General features: G+C 40.0%; 1 pseudogene; it reads right to left on the bottom strand.

The window, feature by feature from the left end:
* Positions 1-568: 568 nt before the first annotated feature.
* Positions 569-23,194, bottom strand: LOC138819006 (tyrosine-protein phosphatase non-receptor type 11-like; annotated as a pseudogene).
* Between the last annotated feature and the right edge of the window lie 307 nt (positions 23,195-23,501).

Genomic DNA, 23,501 nt, shown 5'->3' with positions numbered 1-23,501 from the left:
ACAATGTAACAGTTGTGGCTTCTGAATCTTCAGTTTCTCAGACTCTGGAATCATCTTGTAATTGACCCATACTGTGTTTGTGGTGTTCTTTTCAAGAACACACACCAGAGTTAGATTGCAGCAAAGGTGAATAAAATTGTTCTCTCCTCCCAAGAATACTGCTACTTAATTTTTCCAAGCCATTTCTTCTTACAAGTGTCCCATGATCCTCACAGAAACAAACAAACAAAGGTCAAATCAATTAAGGTTATAAAAAGAAAAACCTGCTCACAACTTGAATGTCAATCCCAATCTGTAAAATAGGAGCACAATTTAACTGCTTCCTCAATTTGGACCAGAATTCAATAAAAATAGAACACTGGCTACATTGCAGAGATGATTTCTTCAAATCTGAGCAGATGAAATTGAGTTAGAATACAATGGTCTTTAAATTGTTTAAACGTTTCTGGTCAAATGGTAGTTGACCACACTGCAAGTCTTTCAGTTCCTTCTGTAAACTTTCCTGCATCTGTGCAGGAGGGCTCAAAGTCTGCATCTATTTCTGTGCTGGAGTGCTGGAGTGTTCTCATCAGAAGCTCTACTGCTGCTGCATCAAGCCCATATTCTCACAGACTCTAGCACTGCCTTCCCTCATGTCCCTATTCAGTGGCATCATACGGCAGGGCAGGAGGTCCCTCTGACCCACCACCTGTCTGTTCTGCTAGGGAATAGTGATGTAGCATGCCCTTTTCACGTGCTTTTCTGCTCTTCTTCAATCCTGTGCTGTAGTATGTCAATATAATGCTGGGCAGCCATGTTATGAACAGGATGTCTGGACCATGCCTGACCTCTAGTACTGCCCCATCTGAATGGTTTTGGGAATGCATCACCAGCCACACCTTTCTCTCTAATGATGTCAGTAAGAATGCCAATCATAATGACTGTCCCCACCAGGCCAAGTCCAGCACTGGAGTGGACCACAACAAGGCCTGCATCCATGATTCTCTTCTGCTTGTGGTGGAGTTCCTCCAAAGTCTAGCATCCCCCATGGTCACTGGGTACACCATCACCCAGCCAGGTCTGAAAGTGGTATTGCCAGACCATTCTTTCTGTATTACTTTTTCTGCCTATAAGAGCTTGAACTTCTGGCCGCCGAAATAGTTCAGTTGGGAGAGCATTAGACTGAAGAGCTTGAACTTCTGTAAGCATGTAGTCATGAACTGTTCTTTGAGGTTCTGAACATGCATGACCCTCTACTTTTAGAGCACACTCATCCAGTCAGGACTCGTTGCATTTTCTCTTCCCTCTCACCACTTCCTTTGTCATTACAACAATCCACCCATGAGTTCTCCAGGAACATCATCCACTGAAAGTCATTCACTGTATTTTGCAGGCAGCCTTGCATGGCCATGTAACTATTTGGGGGCTTTGAATTGTTACACTTCATTTCAGATACAGGCATAATGATGTTTGTGTTGATGTCAGAAAAAACAGGCTCACTCAAGTCCTGTCCTATACGACCACCCTCATGTAATCAAAGGGAAGTTTATTCTTTATCTATTTTTGTTCTTGCCTCTGACCCACTTTTCATCTGTAGAGAAGTTTGCATTTCTGTTGCTGTAGTGTCTCAAATTCTTCCCCAAATCCTTTCATGACTTTATCTGTGGTCTCAGCTAACTCGCTAGTTCTTGAACCCAGTATTCAATTTCAACACTGTTCATCCAAGTTGGGTTGAGAAGCTGCTTGAGTTGTAGTACTGTGCCAAAAGTCTCCACCATATGATTCTTCTTTAATGATCCACCAGTTCTGTCAATGAATAGTCCCATTCTCCTACACCAACATCATATTCAGCTGTAAATCCTGACATGGGTCACTTCATACTTTCCATCTTTGCTCTCCCTTGTCACAAGTGTGCAGAGAGAACAAAATTCCCCAGGGTGGCTCTGGCTCTCCCATATAAGCTTTCATCTTTCTCAGGGAGGAGTTTCTCTGCTTTTTTTTTCCAGGCAGGTGACCAGGAAACCACCAATCAGAGGTAGGATCTGCACAGTTCAGCAGGTAGTTGAGGTAGATCAAATCTCCATTCCCTTTCAGCTGCCCATGATACTCCAGCTCAGCCAGGGTGAGAAATTTCTTCCCTCCATATAGGTTGTAGTAGTCCTCAGTGTTCTGGGTCTTGGTGTGGGTGACAGCTCCATTTCTTCTAACATAAAGCATAACATCTCCAAGGTTACTTTTACTGGGCCTTCCCAAAAAGCTGCCATTTCCTCTAGTGAACAGTAGATTTTCTACCTCCATGCCAGTGATGTTTGGATGAAAGGATCTTCTGGCAGTGCTGGGCTCCACCACTTCAGACTGGCCCAGGGAAGCCCTCTTGGGCTATACAGCAGGCAAAGGGAGGCAGTCCAGCTGGCCACATGCTGACCTTCCTCCATGCCTGGGAGATCCTGGACTTTGTGCAGCTCCCCTCAAGCCCCGTGCTCCTCCTCCTCTCCAGCTATTATTATGTTCTATTATTATAGAACATTTAGCATACCTAAGTCTAAATGAAATTAATATTATTGGGCATAAATTTCTATAAACTTATTTGGTGGCATGAAACAGAGCTCTTATGTTCTCAAGATAACTCAGTTGCTAGATCTAGAGGAAGGAGAAAAGATTTCATGCAGCCTTGTCCTGTGGAGATGATGCATGAGGAATAATGTGGTTTGCAATAGCACAAGAGCTATCTGTAGAGAAAGTGTGTGTGTGTGTGTGTGTGTGTGTGTGTGTGTGTGTGTGTGTGTGTGTGTATGAATGTATGTATGTATGTATGTATACTGGTCCTGAAGGTCTGGATGCTGACTGTCATCATTTTTGCTTAAGGCTCACTCTCTACAACTTGTATATAAGAGTCTCATGGAAATTCCTACTAGGCTGGCTTCAAAGCATGATCCTCATATCTCAGCTTCCTGAGTAGCTAGGATTACAGGTGGGAACCATTAGATCTAGAAAAGCAATTTTTTATAAAGTGAAATGAATTAAGAATACAGACTGGTATGGCATATTAGTACAATCTTCAAGAGGGTAGGGAGAGGGTACAGAACTTGAGGGAAAAAAGAGGAAAAGTGCAGCAGTGGCGCTGATAAAAGTGAACTACACAACTTTCTTTTTAAAAAAAATAGAGGATTGTTTAGACAGGAAAGCCCTCAGTAGGAAATAAATCACCTAGACCTGTTCCTTGTGGTCTGTATCATCTTTTTCCAAGAGGATAGTTTCTATGAGGAAAGGTGTAGTGGCACAGGCCTGTAGGGAGAATAGGGTAGGAGGATTGGGTTCTGAGGTTTGCTTGGGTAAAGTTAGCTCAGGACCCTATATAAAAAACTAAAAAGGAAATGGCTTGTAGAGAACGAAAAATGGGGTGACATTGCCTACCCCACATAATTATTTAGAGTGTTCTATCACTATTTAACAGTTCTGTGTCAATGCATAACTTCTGTCCTCACACCTGAGAGAGTGGTGTGTTCCCACTATCCATTTCACTAGTGCTGTCTTGGGACTGGTTGCTCTGTCACAGACTGGGTGTCTCATGCAGTCCCTGACATCTGGTCAGAAGATTGGAAAATACAACCATCTACATGAAAGGGAAACAGATCACACTCCTTTGGCTGCTTTGAACCATGATTCGTCCTATCTCAGCTTTCTGAATCACTAAGGTTACAGCTATGAACCCCAGCTCACACACACACAAAAAAAACCCAAATATTTATTCTCAATAGTGAAGTGTGTGTGCTTAGAGCAAGACATGCAGTCTGGCTTTGAATCCTAGCTTGTTTGATCTCACTGGTAGAATATGATGGTAACAGTATTACCTTCCTTTGATGGATACTGAGTGGGAAATTGGGGAAACATAATATGTGAAGGACATTTGGGACAGTGACTAACATAGACCATGGCCAGGGCCTGTGGGCATGATCAGTTTGAAGGGCAAAAATTCTGCAAACAATTCTTATTGCAAATACGCTGCCTTCAAAGCCATTGCATGATTTATTAAAAAGGGGATAAGGGAATGCTAGGCTGGTCCTGGAAACAGATATAACCTAAATTGCTGCTGATTCCTCAGCGAGACCTTTGATTACGTGATCAGTAGGCAGAAAGTGGACCACACCATATGAGTAAGGACACATCACATACTTATATAGAGCATATAGGCATAAAAGTAAATCTTCAGTCAGGGAGCAGAAAGTTAACTTTACACAGTTTTACAGGATCATAGACAATGAGAGGAAACTTTAAGTCAGTAAGCAGGAATTAATCCTTGTCAACAAATGTGAAGCAGGTTCAGGGAAGCTGGCGGAGGAGAACCTGGAGGCTAAACAAGCTCTCGCATAGAAAGCAGTTTTAGAGTTCCAGTGAACAGTCCTAAGCCAGAGAATCACACCAAGTGTGCCATCACAGAACAGAAAGTTAGGCCAGAGAGGGAAAATCCAGGCAAGGAGACAGCTCCGAGCACTTGCCAGGAGCCACCGCTGTGGCAGCAGCAGTGGCATCGGTGGCCGCAGTCACCATACCTGCAAAACAGAGAGTCCGGGACGAAGGAGGCAGACGCTGCGGGCAAGTGGATTCTACTCAACACCAGCAAAAACCGACAAAGAGCAGACATCTTCATCCTGCAGTTTGCAGACCAGAGACGACCCAGGAACCAAGACTTGGCATGAGTAGAAGCCTAACGCCCTCACTCCTTCTCAGGGAGCAGAGGAGGGAAGGCCACTCCTCCCCCCACACCCCAGTACCGGAGATCTCCATCTTGGATACCGACAAAGCTCGGTGGAGCTGCTAGCTCCAACTCAGGCCTTGGAAGAAAACTAGAGTCATTTAGCAGGTCACAAGAACCTAACCTGACCTGCCAGACTCAGCTCCCCCCAGGGAAAAGTCACCCAGCTAGGGTGCCAGCCCCAGGAGTGGCTTTCTTCACTGGGTAATCAGAGCCAGAGGCTGCCCCTCCCCTTAACAGCCTTGACAATCAATTGAAATTCAGTAAACATAAACCCTGAGAATGGCTCCAGGCTGGGCTCTGTGAGTTTCTCACAAACTAGCCTCCGGGAAAAGCTACTGTTTGCTGAAAGGCCTCAACTCTACCCAGAACCTAGCCTCATCACAGCATCTCCAAACTTGAGGAAAAAGCCATCTCCCTCTTTTGTGATACTCAAAGCAGATCTCCCTCCCATTGAACTAGCCTGGGAGGAGGGTCACAAAATCCTGGGTAAAGCAGAGCATTTTTCTGCCTGTTCAAACAAACTGACTTAAGAAACCAACCAAGCTACAAGAAAATCCAACACCACAAGCAGACCAGAGACTCCAACAGGAGTCTGGTTAAGGACACAAGGGAGATACAGGATTTTTCCCACCCCTCCCAAAAAAAATCAAAGAACTTTTTTTTCTTCTTTTTTTTTTTGTACCTTTTATAAAAAAATTTTTCTTTTCTAAAACTTTTTTTAATTTTTAATTTTTACCTTTTTTGAAAAAAAATTGTTTTCTAGTAACTTTTTTTCCTCTTATAATTTTTATTTTAGGGGTATATGTGTGTGCATTTTTCTTTCTTTTTAAAAAAATTTTTTTTGTTTTTTGTTTAGTTCTACTGAACTTCTGATCTTTTTTTCTTTCTTTCTTATCCTTTTTACCTTTTCTTCTCTTTCGTTCTTCTTTATGTGACTTAATTGTTCTGCACATCCTCAGATAAACCCGTAGTTGACTATTAGACCCTATCCCCCATTGTGTACACACTTAATCCACAAATTTATTACTCAATTCAAAACCTCTGAGACTTAAATTCCTTAATAGCAGTACTACCTCTTTATACCTATATAATATTTTAAGTATTTTTATTTTTAAGTTTTTCACATCTCCTTTATATCCCTCCCCTTCTCTCATTATATTAAAGTTCTTCTCTGAATAGGTTGTTTTCGATTCTGCATAATATTTTTAATTTTTACTTTTCTATTTTTTTCTGGTCTCTTTTTTCCCCCTTTCTCTTTCTTCTTTTTCTCTCTCTCTCTACTTTCATCCTATCCAACCTATTTCCTGCTTTGAGATTAGGACTTAGTTAACTCTCCCTGTGCCTTCCCACATCACTCTATTCCTATTTTTTACCCACATCTCTCCCTAACCCTAATAATTTCTGGTTTTCCAAATTCTTCTTTGCGGTTCATAGCCCATTAATACATAGTTGTTTGATGTTGAATAGATGTATCTGTTGAACTAGATTGTATATGCAGACTATTGACTGTGCAAATACAGACTCTGGTTGATGCTTGCCTTAAGATAGTGCTCTAGCACAAAACTGGTGTTATTTTCATCCCAAATGGGCAGAGTAAGCTGGAAAAACAAGAAAAATGGCAAGTCTGGGTATCTCAACTCCCACTCATGATAATCAGGGGATAGAACAGATAATGAATAATCCAGAGGAGAGTTCCCAAATAGCTCTACAAACACTGCTGGCAAACATGATAAATGAAAAGATTGAAAACATACAAAGGACTCTGTATGAGCGTGATAGGGAGAGTGAGGAGGCAATCCAAAGGTTTATACAGGAATATCATGAGCGTGAGGAAGCTACTCAAAAACTGATACAGGATTTGCATGAGCAGCTTGAGAATATTCAAAGAGAAAGGCAGGAATGGTGTGAACAGGCTGAGAACACTCAAAGAGAACTACAGGAATGGCATGAACGGGAGGAAGCTAAGCAAAGAGTAATACAGGAATTGAGAGAGCAGGAAGAGAATACACAAAGATCACTAAAGGCATTCATGGGATCCATTAAAAAAGAGCTGAAGGAAGTCAGGGAGACCATAAAGGGAATGCTGAATGGAACCCAACAGAAGGAATGGGAGTCCAAGGAAACCATAACCAATCAACTAAGTGATTTGAGAATAAACACTGAACACCAAATTAAGGAAGTAAAGAAGTTCATACAAGATCTAAAACAAAGCTTCAACAAAGAATTGGAAGCCATCAAAGCTGACCAATTGGAAGGAAAAGAAATAAAAAAACAAAGTAGACAGTCTTGACAGCAGGTTAGACCAGGCAGAAGATAGAATCTTGGGGATTGAAGACAGCCTAGATATTATAGAGAAAGAACATACAACCATCCAAGACAAGTCCAAGAAATATGATAGATCTATTCAACACTTGGAAGACACCATCAGAAGGCCTAATATAAGGATAATGGATGTAGAGGAGCATCTAGAAACAGAAGATAATGGTCTAGGAAATTTGTTTAACAGGATCCTAGCAGAGAACTTCCCAAACATGCAAAAAGATAGTCCTATTCAGATACAAGAAGCTTTTAGAAGGCTAAATAGACCAGACCAGAATAGGACATTCCACCGTCAGATTATAATCCACACAGGATCAATTCAGACCAAGGAAAAGATCCTTAAAGCTGTCAAGGAGAAAAGATTAATCAACTATAAAGGGAAACCAATTAGAATCACCGCAGATTTCTCAGCAGAGACAATCAAAGCAAGAAGAGCCTGGAATGATGTATGCCATGCCCTAAAAACAAACAACTATCAACCAAGAATACTGTACCCAGCTAAACTCTCCTTCATAACTGAAGGCCAAATAAAAACCATCCATAGCAAAGAAAAATTGAAACAATACATCTCCACCAAACCAGCCCTACAAAAGATTCTTAAAGATATCCTACACATAGAAAACCAACAAGACCACAATAAAGGCCAAGAAACTGCAACCAAACTGAGAATCCAAGAACCATAGGAAGGACCCAGTTTTCGCAGCCCAAAGAAGGTGGATAATATGGCAGGAACTCCCAAATACCTCTCAGTTCTATCTCTTAACATTAACGGACTGAACTCTCCAATTAAGTGACATAGACTGTCTAGTTGGACTAAAACACAAGATCCTCCTATCTGCTGCCTTCAGGAGTCACATCTTGCCTGTAAAAACAATCACATTTCCAATATTAAAGGCTGGAACAAATTCTACCAAGATAACGGCCCCCATAAACAGGCAGAAGTTGCAATCCTAATATCAGATAAAATAGACTTCAAATTAAAATTTGTGAGAAGAGATAAAGAAGGTCGCTACATACTAATTAAGGGATCTCTCCTTCAGGAGGATATTACAATTCTAAATATCTATTCGCCAAACAATGGAGCACCCAAATTTATCCAAGAAACACTACTTTCCCTCAAATCCCACATAGATCCAAAGACATGAATTGTAGGGGATTTTAACACACCACTCTACCCACTACATAGATCAACTTGGCAAAAACTCATCAGAGAAACCCCAGATTTAAACAGCTGCATAGATCAACTAGATTTAACAGACATCTATCGAATATTTCACCCAGCAGCACCAGAATACACGGTTTTTCTCAGCATCACATGGAACATTTTCTAAAATAGACCACATTTTAGGCCACAAAGTAAACTTGTCCAAATTCAGAAACATTCTCTCTGACCACAAGGGAATAAAATTAGAACTCAACACCAAAAGCCACCAAAGAAAGTCTGGTAACACATGGAGGCTGAACAACACTCTGCTGAATCATGAGTGGGTAATGGAAGAGATTAGAAAGGAAATTCAAATGTTCATGCTATTCAACAAAAATGAGCACACAAATTACCAGCTTCTCTGGGACACAGCAAAGGCAGTACTCAGAGGCAAGTTTATAGCTCTGAGTTCCTACATCAACAAATTGGAGAGATTTGAAACCAACAATTTAATGAGACATCTGAACCTCCTTGAAAAAGAGCAGCAAGATAAACCCCAGTCCAGTAGATGGAAAGAAATAATTAAAAGTAAAGCAGAATTAAATGAATTAGAATCCAAAAAAAACTATAGAAAGAATCAACAAAGAGCTGGTTCTTCAAAAAAATTAACAAAATAGACAGACCCTTAGCAAATCTTATCAGAAAAAGAAGAGAACACACCCAAATAAATAAACTCAGAGATGAGAATGGAAACATCACCACAGAAACAACCAAGATTCAGAACATTATAAGGGAATACTTCTCAAAACTTTATGCTAATAAGTTTGAGAACTTGGCAGAAATGGACCTTTTCCTAGCAAATATTGACATGCCAAAACTAAACCAAGATGAGTTAAACCATCTTAATAGGCCCATATCAAACATTGAAATAGAAATAGCAATAAGAGACCTCCCAGCTAAGAAAAGTCCAGGATCATATGGTTTCACAGCGGAATTCTACAAGGCCTTCAAAGCAGAGCTCACACCAATACTCCTCCAACTCTTCAATGAAATTGAAAGAGAAAGCTCACTACCGAACACATTCTATGAAGCCATCATAACCCTCATCCCAAAACCAGGCAGGGACTCATCAAAGAAAGAGAACTATAGACCCATTTCTTTGATGAACATTGATGCAAAACTTCTCAACAAAATTTTGGCCAATCGACTTCAACAATTCATCCAAAAAATTATACACCATGATCAAACAGGATTAATTTCAGAGATGCAAAGCTGGTTCAATATACGCAAATCAATTAATATTATTCATCACATCAACAAGAGCAAGGATAAGAACCACATGGTTATCTCAATAGAAGCAGAAAAAGCATTCGACAAGATCCAGCACCCCTTTATGATGAAGGTTTTGGAAAAATTAGGAATCCAGATCATTCCTCAATACAATAAAGGCTGTATATGACAAACCTACAGCCAGCATTATACTTAATGGCGAAAAACTAAAGCCATTTCCTCTTAACTCAGGAACAAGACAAGGATGCCCACTCTCTCCACTTCTCTTCAATCTAGTATTAGAATGCCTAGCTACAGCAATAAGACAAGATGCAAACATAAAGGGAATCCAAAAGGGAAAGAAGAAATAAAACTCTCCCTCTTTGCAGATGACATGATCTTGTACTTAAAGAATCCCATAGACTCCACTCCCAAATTAGTCAAGCTGATTCAAAACTTTGGCAAAGTAGAAGGGTATAAAATTAACCCCCCAAAATCAATGGCTTTTCTGTATGCCAACAATGAGAAAAGTGTGGCTGAAATTAGGAAAGCAACTCCATTTGTAATAGCCCCACAAAAAATAAAATACCTAGGAATAAACTTAACCAAAGAAGTGAAGGACCTCTATGATGAAAACTTTAAAAACTTGAAAAAGGAAATCAAAACAGAACTTAGAAAATGGGAAAAACTCCCATGCTCCTGGATTGGAAAGATTAACATCGTGAAAATGACAATACTTCCCAAGGCTATCTACAAATTCAATGTAATACCTATCAAAATTCCAACCTCATTCTTCAAGGAAATAGAAGAGGCAATCCAAAAATTCATATGGAACAATAAAAGACCCCAAATAGCAAAAACGCTCCTCAATGGAAAGAACGCGCTGCTGGAGGAATATCAATACCAAATTTCAAACTCTACTATAAAGCCATAGTAATCAAAACAGCTTGGTACTGGCACAAGAATAGACCTCAGGACCAATGGAATAGAATTGAAAACCCAGAAATGAACCTACAGACCTATAGCCATCTAATCTTTGATAAGGGAGCTAAAAAAATAGAATGGGAGAAAGACAGCCTCTTCAGTAAATGGTGCTGGCAAAATTGGTTAACTACTTGTAGAAAACTAAAGCTAGATCCTTATCTATCACATTGCACCAGAATCAACCCCAAATGGATTAAATACCTTGGAATCAAAGCAGACACTCTGAAAACATTACAGGATCGAATAGGAGAAACCCTAGGTCTCCTTGGCGCAGCCCGAAATTTTCTCAATAGACTGGGAAACACAACAAATCAAAGAAAGGTTGGACAAATGGGATTGCATGAAATTGCAGAGCTTCTGCATGGCAAAGGACATAGGTAGCAAGATCAATAGAAAGCCCAGGGATTGGGAGAAGATCTTCACTAGCCATACAACGGACAAGGGTCTCATATCTAAAATATACTTGGAACTCAAAAAATTAAATCCCCCAACAACAAATCCTCAAAGAAACAACTGCCCAATAAATAAGTGGGCTAAAGACTTAAAGAGAAACTTCTCTGAAGAAGGAAGAAGGATAGCCAATAGACACATGAAGAAATGCTCAACCTCCCTAGCCATAAAAGAAATGCAAATCAAAACAACATTAAGATACCACCTCACCCCAGTTAGAATGGCAAAAATCAAGAAATCTAATAACAACAGATGCTGGAGGGGATGTGGACAGCAGGGAACCTTACTTCATTGTTGGTGGGAATTTAAACTTGTTCAACCACTTTGGAAAGTACTATGGAGGTTCCTCAAAAGACTCCACATAGAGCTCCCCTATTATCCAGCAATCCTACTTTTGGGCATTTACCCAAATGTTTACAAACAAGACCATACTAAAGCTACCAGCACAATTATGTTTATTGCAGCCTTATTTACTATAGCTAAGATATGGAACCAACTCTGATGCCCCTCAGTAGATGAATGCATCAAGAAAATGTTGTATATATACACAATGGAATTCTATGCCTCCACCAGAAAGAATGACATTGCCCCATTTGTTAGGAAATGGAAAGACCTGGAAAAAATTATATTAAGTGAAGTAAGCCAAGCCCAAAGAAACATAGGTCCCATGGTTTCCCTTATTTGCAATAGTTAGTATATGTATAAGTCAAGCAGAAAAGGTCAGATAAGGTGATGTTAGGAAAATGAACCCTAAGATATGTATTTAAATGTTTTTTTTCTTTCATGCATTTGTTTCTAACACATTTATAGGATTATTTCTTTGTTGCTTTATATGTCCCTCCCCCACAGTATTACCCCTGCTTTCATTGTATTTGATGTCTTTATAATTTGTGGAGGGGAAAGGGAAAAACAAGTCGTTTAAATAAGGATACAGTTGGACCCGTTGCAACAATGAGAAGTACAAGTTGTCATGTGAAAAACGAGCTTTACAACTTTGGTGGGGGAATGGGGGGAGGACTGGGTGGGGAGGGGAGGCTGGGAAGGGATGGGAAGGGGAAACAAAGGAGGAGGCTACAATGCTTGATAAGAAATGTACTCATTATCTTGCCCATGTAATTGTAACCCCTCTGTACAATTTTTTCACAAAAAACCTAGAGCTTCAAAAGTAAGGCCTCCCCCCCAAAATGTGAAGCAGCTCCAGTGATCAAAGGTTGCAAAGAGAGAGCAAGGCACTGGTGAGTTTACTTAGACATACAAAGAGAGTCTGCAAGCATTGTTTTACAGGATTAATGGGGTGGGAGGGGGGAGGACATGAATGGCACTTCCAACAAACCTTCATCAGAGTCTGGCAGCTGGGCATCAGGCCTTTGCCCTGACATGGAAAAAGGGGAGTCCCTCTTATTTCCCCCAGAGGAATGCATGCTGGCATATGCACCCTCACAGCACACAAGACTCTCATGGGGTCATGCGAGTCGATGCCTCCAACTAAATTGCTTACTTGGTTCCTATAGCTGTAGAGCTCCACTTTCCACACACCAACATTTTTTCACTTTGACTGCCCAGAGACAAGAAAGTTTCCAATATTCTGGGAAGGGTTGCCCTCCTGGAGTGCTCTGGCTGGAGAAGAGGCTTGGTCATGAGGACTTCCCATTGGTGGAGCCCAGTGCTGATGCTCTGTGACCTTCCCCAAAATCTTACACCTTCACTCCCCTACCTTTCAGAATGACAGCCCTAGAGGCCATTATAAACACGTGGACCTACTTCACCCTAGTACATTTTCTTATTTCAAAGAGAAGGGGTTGGGCATAAGTTTGCATCAGAAATCTAAGCTAACAAACAACAAAATAACCTGAGTGTAAAAAGTTCTTAACCTCAGGGTTAAGATTATTGTAATAAGGAATACTTCCCTGAGAAGGAGAAGTACTTTTCTGGGCTTCTTCAGAACTCTGGTATTCAAAATGGAGTGCCACAGACAAACCAATGGGGTAAAGAAGTAAAATGCAGGCTAAGCATCTCTAATCTGAGAATCATAAGTGCTGTGATGATGTCTAAAGTGAGAAGATTCCACATTGGGCCTCATGTGACTACTACCATCAAAACAGGAGCACACTGCTAGGGGCTCATGCCTATAATCCTAGCTGATATGAGGATGTGTACAGTTCAGAGCCAATCTAGGTAGAAAAGCCTCTGAGACTCTGATCTTGAATTAACTACAAAAATGTAGATATGGAGCTGTGTCTCAAGTAGTAGAGCAGTAGCCTTGAGCAAAAATCTCAAGGAAAGTACTCAGGTTCTAAGCTCAAGCTTCAGGCACAACACAAAAGGAAATGAAAACAAAAAAACCTCAAGGCACACTTAAAGTATATAAAATTACCTTTAGTCTCAGTATATAGAAATTAAGTGCATTTTATGTTTAGAATTAGTCCCATGACAAAGATATCTTATCACATATATGCAAATGTTCCAATATCTGAAATTCAAAATATCGCCGTTCTTAAGCATTCTGGACGAAGGACAGACAATTTTCTATTGTTAAACCATTCTTTAAAATTTTCCACATTCTATATGTCATATAATTTTTAACTTATTACTAAAATAGAACATGAACGTAACAAGCAAACATCTGTCTGCAGATATGTGCCTCTTGAGCTTCCCATGCTACCAATTTCCTTAATCCTGACCACAGTGCTAAGATATGGGTACTACTGGAGAAGAGATTAAAAACATTGTTCTATTTCAGGTCCTGTACATATTCTGAGGATTCAAAGGTAAGTAGAGGATATATTGTACTTCCTTAAAGCTATACCCATAAAATGCAGACATGAGAATACAACACAAGAGGTACTCCCTAAGTACTTACTGCATGAGTAAGTGATGGGCATTCAAGTCTTCTAGTTTGTCTTTCCATACAAGGGACTCTTATATGATATTGAAAGGTGAGAAGTGAAGAACAGAACACATGGGAAAACTTCTGCAGCCATGCACATTTCTAACCCAATCTCCATATGAAGTTGTGAAGATCACAAGCATACTTACGATATTAAATAAAAAAGGAAGGCAGAGGAAAAGAAAATAATCACCTGGAGATTATGAAATTTCATCCAGTAAGGACTTAATCTGTTTTAGGTCCCAACCATAATCTGGAGGGTGATGTATGTCAATCAAAGTGTAGCTCTCAGTTACAACTTGCCCTAGGAACTTTCAAATTTATGCCAATTGTATTATTCTATACTCTGTAGACACTAACCACCTTTCCTGGGTCAGGAAGTATGTGCCCTTTAGCCAAGTTCCACCAAACTCCATGTTAGACAGACCTTGTTAATATTGCTCTTAGAAACATCTATATCCTGAGCTACCAGAAAGAAACAAGAAAAATGCCTCAGAAATCAGCCTGTTGGCACAACACTGCATCATATCATACACCAGAGTACTTTCTTTATGCGGCTCCCTTCTCTGGTCTTACCCAGGGCTTCACCCAGGGGCTCTTAGCCAAGTCATCATATATACATACATTCACATATGTATGTATCTATGCATATATACACATACGTGTATATAAATGCATACACACACGCATATATATGTACATATACACACACATGAATTATTATGACAAATAACACCCCCAAAAAGAAGCAAGGTTTCCTCAAGCTGAAATCCAGGTCTGATAAACAGAACGAGAAAACTTCTAGATGCAAAGTGAAAGCTCTCAACCTGTAGAGATAATTTTCTATGAAACCAATCAAAATAAGAATTATACCCCTCCAGTCTTAAAAGACAGTTCTTTTTACAGGAATTATGCATAGAGATACAGAATAGAGTAAAGGTACATAAAGTTCTCTTTTGTCTTAGCTCATGAATGTAAAGTGAGGATAAACCCTCCCCTCTAGAATAAACTTCCAAGCCCAAATCATACACTGTGTGGTGGAAGATTGAAATACTCAATTCACGTTACTGAAATTAATTCATACTCATGCATAAGAAATTAATTTACCTTTTAGCCTGTTTTCCTTATGTGAAATCTACCATTAAATCAAAGAGATAATAGTACAAGTTAACAAAAAATACCTGTTCCAATGTGGGAAGCATTAAAAATTACTAAGGAAAATGGAGATGATCAAAAGTACCTGACTAGTACAGAAATCAACCAATAAAACCTATGAGCAGCTTTCAGTTGCTGTAAACATTACACCCAACCCTAAACCATTTTATCTTTTCAGAAGGTTCAACATCTCTATAGTATAACAACCAATTACTCCTAGATCCCCCAGCATCGGTTAGGTTATCAATATATTTTGGAGCTAACTGCCTCTCTGACATGTCTTTATTTCAGCTTTTAAAACTCTTGTCTTTCATGGCACAGAATTCCTCATTAATCTCACAATGACTCTACAGTCTGTTCTACATTAATTTTGGAGAACTTTCCAAGTATTCCAAACTCTTTCTTGTGTATGTGAATAAAAACTTAAAACAACATTTAAAAATGAGATGACAAAATACTTTGTCCTTTCAATTGTATGCTCATGTTTTTGGTTGAACTCAGGGCCTGGGCACTGTCCCTGAGATGTTTTGCTCAAGGCCAGTGATCTATTACTTTGAAGCACAGTGCCACTTCCACTGAATTCTATGTGCTTCAAAATCATTAAGATTACTTGAAGCCTTTAATTTGCTTTGATTTCATCACTGACATAAACTATCTAATAATCTAAGCAGGACTCTCTACTGGGTAGCAGTAAGCATCTGAGTACCCCTTAACCTCTGAGTTCAAGCAGCTGATCTGATAGCTTCTAAAAGTTTAAAAATCCCAGCTCTTCTAAGTAAGAACATGATTACATGTGTATGAAGTTAACAATGTAAGAGACCTCATGCTTAGGGGAGCCTAGTAAGACTCCTGCTGTTAGGCTCAGATGAGCTGCTGCCCAAGCAAAGCCAGAGGAGGCCTTTCATGACAGACAGACAGCACTTGTCACCACCTAATCCAGCAAGAACTGAGCCCCACAACACCCCATCCCTGTCATTCTTCTCCCTAATTAAGGTTATTTTCAAATGTTCCTTAAAAGTGTGTAGGCTTGCAACATCCAGTGCTATGGAACCAAGGGGTTGTTTCTGTTAAGCATGTTGCTACTTTCTAAAATTACAGAATGTAAAGGAACAGTTGAGGACCATAGATTCCACTGAAAAGTACCTCAAGTTTAACAAAATTAAAGCTCCTTTCTAACACTGGCATTTGTGGGCATTGCAGCCTCCTGTGAACAGATGTGACTGACTTACTCACAGGAGAGGTCCTCCCATGTTCTGTGCAAATGTTCTATCTGCTTCTTTGCCAACATCATGTTCTTCTCTGGAATATGTGGCTTGGGTGGTCCTTCATAGTTTGAAGTTCTTTCAAATTCAGAGTCCAGTAAGCCAACGACTTCTTCAGATCCTGCATTTAAACACAAGAGGTTTTTTTTTTTAAGACTTCAATTTAAGCTGCTGCTTTTCCCACACCTATAAGCTAATCCTTTGTAGAAACTTAAGGGGAGGGGACCAGCCAAGGAGAGCAACCTTTGGATGAGAAACAGCCCTAGCCTCCTGAAGACCTACCTAGATGGTCAGCTTCAACCCGAGTTTCTCTCCAAAGAACATTGATTTCATTGCCTCAGGTACATCTCTAATGTTTCTGTAACTCACTTTGATTTAACATATATATCAACACCCCAATTTAGTGGATAATGTAGTTAAATAGTTGAAATTTAATAATCTTACATTTATATGGTGATACAAAGTGAAACCTCATTGTAATCTGAGAAATGCATTATTGTAATAGTAGTCATTGAATAATCATTTCTCTTCTACTGGAGTTATTTTTTTGGCTTTCTTCTTTTTCATTTTTAACTTTTTTGTTGGTCCTGGGGCTTGAACTGTGGGCTTCAGCACTGTACCGGAGACTCTTTGTGCTCAAGGCTAGCACTATACCACTTGAGCCACAGGGCCACTTCCACTTACTTTTGAATAGTTTATTGAAGAGTATCAAAGACATATCTGCTCAGGTCAAACCACAATCCTCAATTTTCAAGCTCCTGAATAGTTAGGATTACAGGAATGAGCTGAGCCACTAGCACCTTTATTAGTCTTTCTAAATGAAATAGTGTAAGAAAAAATGTTGTCTGTTAATTAGTAAGGATCAGCAAAAAGTTTCCTCTGATTGTGGAAATATCTTTTGTTGGTTTGTCTATTTTGCTTGTTGGTGGCAATCAAATTCAGAATTAAAGGAAAACTAGGCATACTATTACTAGCCATACCTGGGGTTATTTTGTCTTCTATTTATTTTAATTTTGGGGGCTGATTCTGGGACTTGAACTCTGGGCCTGGGCACTGCCCCTAAGCATTTTTGCTCATGGTTACTACTATACCACTAGAGCTACAGCTCTACTTCCAACTTTTTGGTTGTTCATTGGAGATAAGTCACATCAATTTTTCTCCCTTAGGCCAGCTTTAAACCAAGATTCTTCTATTTCATCCTCCTGAGTAGCTAGGATTACAGCCTTGAGCCACCAGTATCCACATTGTCTTTAAAAATATCCATCAATAATAATAATAAATGACTATTGTTATTACTACAGGCTGACACCTGCAATCCTACCTAGAGAGGCTGAGATCTGTAGATCATGGTTCAAAGACAGCATGGTCAGGCAATTCAGAGTTCATTCATTTCTTTTATATGCTGGCCCTAGGGTTTGAATTCAAGGCCTGAGCACAGTCTTTGAGCTTCTTTTCCTTAAGGTAGTGGCTTGAGACACAGTGCCAATTCCAGCTTTTTCTGGGTAGTTCATAGGAGATAAAGAGTCTCAGGGACTTTTCTGCCCAGGCTGGCTTTGAACTGCCATCCACATATCCCAGCCTCCTGAGTAGCAATTAACCAGCAAAGCCATACCAAAAGTGTATACATGCTCAAGTGGTAAAGTGTTAACCGTGGTCGGAAAAAGTTAAAGGGATTCAAGCCCCAGTATTTTTGGCGTATATGCGTTCATATGTATGCATGTGGGTATCCATACACACACACACACACACACACACACACATATGCGCACACATACACACAATCCTATACTCAATAGTCCAGGATGAAAAAAGTAAAAATAATAAATTATAAGAGGAACAAAAATAAGTATTTTAAATAGTTCCCAAAGTAACTAACATGGCTATGTTGTGGATTAGATGGTTGAATGCTTTCCTCCCATACACCAGGATCTGAGTTCAATTCCCAGTGTTGTTCAAACCAAACCACACCAACAAAAGCACACCAAGAACTATAGCCAACAAAATAACTGAAATACAGTTAAAAGGAGAACCATGCCAAAAATGATGTATGGGAACAATCAATATCTAAGAATATATTATTTTCCAGCAAATCAATTGTACATTGAATGCAATTTTCTGAGAAGTCATATCAGAATGTTTTATCGTTTCAAGCAGGATATATCAGGAAAAATGAGACCTGGGGAATGGCATCTAGGAACTCTGATGGAAACAAGACATTTAGAAACATACATGCACTATCTTCTTTGCTTCTAACTTAGCATGCATTCCTCATCATAAGGATAAGCATCTGCAGAAAAAGCACTTGACAAAATCCAACACCCCTTCATGATGAAGGCTCTGGAAAAACTAGGAATCCATGGAACATTCCTCAATATAATAAAGGCTGTGTATTACAAACCTACAGCCAGCATTATACTTAATGGCAAAAAGCTAAAGCCATTTCCTCTAAAATCAGGACCTAGACAAGGATGTCTACTCTTTCCACTTCTCTTCAACTTAGGATTAGAATGCCTAGCTACAGCAATAAGACAAGATGAAAACATAGAGGGGATCCAAATAGGGAAGGATGAAGTAAAATTTTCCCTCGTTGCAGATGACATGATCTTGTTTTTAAAGAATCCCATGGACTCCACTCACTCCCAAATTACTCGAGCTGATTCGAAACTCTGGCAAAGTAGCAGGGTGTATAAAATTAACCCTCAAAATGGCTTTTCTGTATGCCAACAATGAGAAGAGTGAGGCTGAAATCAGGAAAGCAAGTCCTTTTGTAATAGCACCACAAAAAATAAAATACCTAGGAGTTAACTAAAGAAGTGAAGGAGCCGGGCGCTGGTGGCTCACGCCTGTAATCCTAGCTACTCAGGAGGCTGAGATCTGAGGATCACGGTTCAAAGCCAGCCCGGGCAAGGAGAGACTGTGAGACTCCTATCTCCAATAAACCACCAGAAAACCAGAAGTGGCGCTGTAGCTCAAGTGGTAGAGTGATCGCCTTGAGCTGAAGAGCTGAGGGACAGCGCCCAGGCCCAGAGTTCAAGCCCCACGGCCGACCAAAAAGAAAAAAAAAAGAAGTGAAGGACCTCTATGATGAAAACTTTAAAAACCTGAAAAAAGAAATTAAAGCAGAACTTAGGAAGTGGAAAAACCTCTTATGCTCCTGGACTGGGAGGATTAACATCATGAAAATGGCAATACTTCCCAAGGCTATCTACAAATTCAATGCGATACCTATCAATATTCCAACCTCACTCTTCAATGAAATAGAAGCAACCCCAAAATTCACATGGAACAATAAAAGACCCTGAATAGCAAAAACGATCCTTAACAGAAAGAACAGTGCTGGAGGAATATCAATACCAAATTTCAAACTACTACATAGCCATAGCAATCAAAACTGCTTGGTACTGGCACAAGACCTGAGGACCAATAGAATTAAATGGAAGACCCAGAAATTAACCCACAGACCTATAGCCACCTAATCTTCGATAAGGGAGCTAAAAATAGAACGGAAGAAAGACAGCCTCTTCAGTAAATGGTGCTGGAAAAATTGGTCAAACACCTGTAGAAAACTAAAGCTAGATCCATATATATCACCCTGCACCAGAATCAACTCCAAATGGATCAAAGACCAGGAAGTCAAAGCAGATACCCTGAAAATATTACAGGAAGGAATAGGAGAAATCCTAGGTCTCTTTGGCAGTAACATAACAAATCAAAGAAAGGTTGGACAAATGGGACTGCATGAAACTGCAGAACTTCTGCATGGCAAAGGACATAGCTAGCAAGATCAATAGAAAGCCTACAGATGAGGAGAAGATCTTCACTAGCCATACAACTGACAAGGGTCTCATACCTAAAATATACTTAGAACTCAAAAATGTTAAATCCCGTAACAATAAATCATCAAAGAAACAACTGCCCAATAAATAAGTGGGCTAAAGACTTAAAGAGAAACATCTCTGAAGAAGAAATAAGAATGGACAATAGACACATGAAGAAATACTCAACTTCTCTAGCTATAAAAGAAATGCAAATTAAAACAACATTGAGATTCCACTTCACCCCAGTTAGAATGGCTATAATCAAGAAATCTAATAATACCAGATGCTGGAGGGGATGTGGCCAAAAGGGAACCCTACTACATTGTTGGTGGGAGTGTAAGCTTGTTCATCCACTTTGGAAAGCAGTATGGAGGTTCCTCAAAAGACTCCACATAGAGCTCCCCAGCAATCCCACTTTTGGGCATTTACCCCAATGATCACAAACAAGACCGTACTAAAGCTACCAACACAGCTATGTTTACTTCAGCATTATTTACCATCGCTAAGATATAGAACCAACCCAGATGCTCCTCGGTAAGTGAATGGATCCAGAAAATGTTGTATAAGTATACAATGGAATTCTGAGCCTCCATCAGAAAGAATGATATCGCCCCATTTGTTAGGAAATGGAAAGACCTGGAAAAATTATATTAAGTTAAGTAAGCCAGGCCCAAAGAAACATAGGTCCCATGGTTTCAGTTATTTGTAATAACTAGCATATGTCTAGGACAAGCAGAAAGGTCAAAGGCCATGTACATATGACCATATAAGATGATGTTATCTTGTGTCCCAAGATAGGGACACAAGTGGTTTTTTCTTTCTTGCTATTGTTTTTAATGTATTTATAATGTAATATGTGGGTTTTTTTGTTTCTTTGTTATGTTTCTCCCCCCACGGTATAGCCCCTGTTTTCACTGTCTTTGATTCCAGTACCCTGCATCTTGTATATACATTTTTCTAATTTAGGGAGGGAAAGGGAAAAACAAAATGCTTAAATAGGGATACAGGTTAACCCATTGTAACAATGAGATGTACAAGACACTATGTTGAAAACAAACTTTACAATTTTGGGGGGGAGAGTAATTGGGGAGAGGGAAAGGAAGGGAATGTAGGGGAAAAACAAAGGAGGCAACAATGCTTGATAGGATATGTACTCATTACGTTATTCATGTAACTGTAACCCCTCTTTACAGTATTTTTGCAATAAAAATCTTTTTTTTTTAAAAAAGGATAAGCATCTGTTCTATGGGGAAAAATCTGTTCTTTCCTGATAGAAATACACTAAAGACTGAGTCACCAAATAACTAAGAACTCGGTGCAACAACCAGAGTTATTAAGAGCTAGGATAAATGCCTATATATGGCTTTATGACAGGCCTTGCCTTTATATATTAATGCCCTGATATCAAAGATCTCTACGACTCTCTAAGAGCAACCACAATCTCAGTGTGCCTCTGTCTTTGTGTGTCTGCTTTTCTGTTTGCTTGCTAACTCAATAAAGCATTGCCAAATTTTCTTACCATGGTGACTTCTCTGAAAATTTTTATTCTGTGACAAAGTCAAGGACCCTAAGTCAAAAGTCCCTACTTCTAGAGGGAAACTTCCCCAAACCTCACCTGGACCCAGTGACTGTTGCTCCTCAAAGTTAAGAGGTGAGTTGCTGAGTGGTAGAGTGCTTGCCTTGCATGCAAGAGACCCTGGGTTTGGCCCCGTAATAGAGGAGAGGAGGGATTATGAAAGATCAAAGACCCAACAATTTTGCAACAACAATTTTGGGGACACATCATATCTCAAACAAAGATTTATTATACTAAAGCATAGTAATCAAGACAGTCTGATATTAATGCTGAAGAAACAGAATAAGGACACAGGGTAGAGAACTGAGAAACAAACCTATGTAGAATCCTGAGATTTGACACTAGACTATTCACTAAACAGCCACTGGGATATGCTAGCTATCTATATGAATAAGATACAAAATAGAGCTTGACTTAAAGCCTTTGCAGACTATTCCTAAAATCAAAGACGCAAAGGTAGAAAGCAACACTTGGAAGCTTTAAAATGAAATAGTGTATTTTAAGAATGGAGATTTCCCAAGTAAATAAATATATATGTAAGAAAATATCAATAAATTTATCTATATTACAGCAACACTTTTCTTCAGTAAGTGACATCAAGAAAAAAAAAACATGCTCTCTTAAGGTTGAAGACATTTAAAAAGTATATATTCAATGGAGGAGTGTTTCAATCAAGAAGATAACAGTATACATGAGATTGAATAAAATATCTGAGAATGCAATTCACAAAAAGGCAGATGTGATGGGGCAAGAAATGTGAAACATATTCAATTATGAACATGGGGCAGTTTCCCAGCCCTGGGATTCCTTCTCCTGGGTCCAATATTGCCCATGACCAAGTCTATCTGGTACCACATATGTTCCCTCTTCTGATCATGTATATACATGCATTCAACACCTGTCCTGAACCAGTACCTGGTCCAATTCAGACCAGGAAGCAGGGAGGTTCCAAAATGAAGAAAAACTTCATTTGGACTGTAGCAGGTGATGCACTGGCTGGGAATGGTGGAAGCATGCCCAGTTTTGGGCCCATAGCCCTGGGCAACACAAGCCACAACCTGGAAGGAAGACCTGAAAGTTTGTCTCTGGCCTTCCTTCCCTTCTGGCTATACAATACAACATGAAGAGATGAAACTGTGTCCCTCAAACTTGTGTACACATAAGCAAAACCATGTACGCGCACAACCCATCCACCCACCCCTCCAGCAATTGGTTCCCATGAAGGGGAAAATGGATCCACTTACCTTGAAACTTGGTCAATTGGGATGGCACTGGCACATGGGCTGACCAGGAGGAACCATCAAGATGATAGACCTTGAGGTGAAGAACAGGCCACTGGTCCACCCTGTGAAAGGTAAAGAACTGGATGGGGAGGGTGGCAGCATCCCCAGCTCAGGGCTCATAATTCCAGTATACATGCCACAGTTGAAAATGGTGGTAGACATACTGCAATCTTCAGCCTCTAGAGCCCTCCTTTAATCTAATGTGGCATCACATCCATGCATTTGTGTGTACACATGCCCACATCACTTCACTCACAATTTGGTTCCCATGGGGTGGTGGGAAGAGGCAAATGTTACTTTGAAATAAGACATTTTGAATGACACCAGCCCTGGGCCCAGAGACCAAAAAGACAGAGTTCCTAGAGGTGAATGAAGGAGGCCCTCAGGCATGAACTCACTGCAGCAAGTAAAGGACTAGTTAGGGAGAGTAGCAGCATCCCCAACTCCAGGCCAATAATCCCGGTCTACACAGGCATTAGCTAGGCATGCATGTGGGGAAGTCTCCAAGCCCTGGCCTTCCTTCTCCTGTTCCAAGGGCAGGAGGGGAACAGCTTCCCTTGAATTGGGGGCATCTGTGAATGGTACTGGCACCAAGGCCAACAGAGATCAAGAAGGTGGA

The sequence above is a fragment of the Dipodomys merriami genome, unplaced genomic scaffold, assembly GCF_024711535.1.
Source record: "Dipodomys merriami isolate MVZ:Mamm:240054 unplaced genomic scaffold, mDipMer1.0.p SCAF_8, whole genome shotgun sequence".
Taxonomy (NCBI): domain Eukaryota; kingdom Metazoa; phylum Chordata; class Mammalia; order Rodentia; family Heteromyidae; genus Dipodomys; species Dipodomys merriami.
The sequence above is the reverse complement of the archived record's forward strand: the minus strand, read 5'-3'. Positions and strand labels throughout refer to the sequence as shown.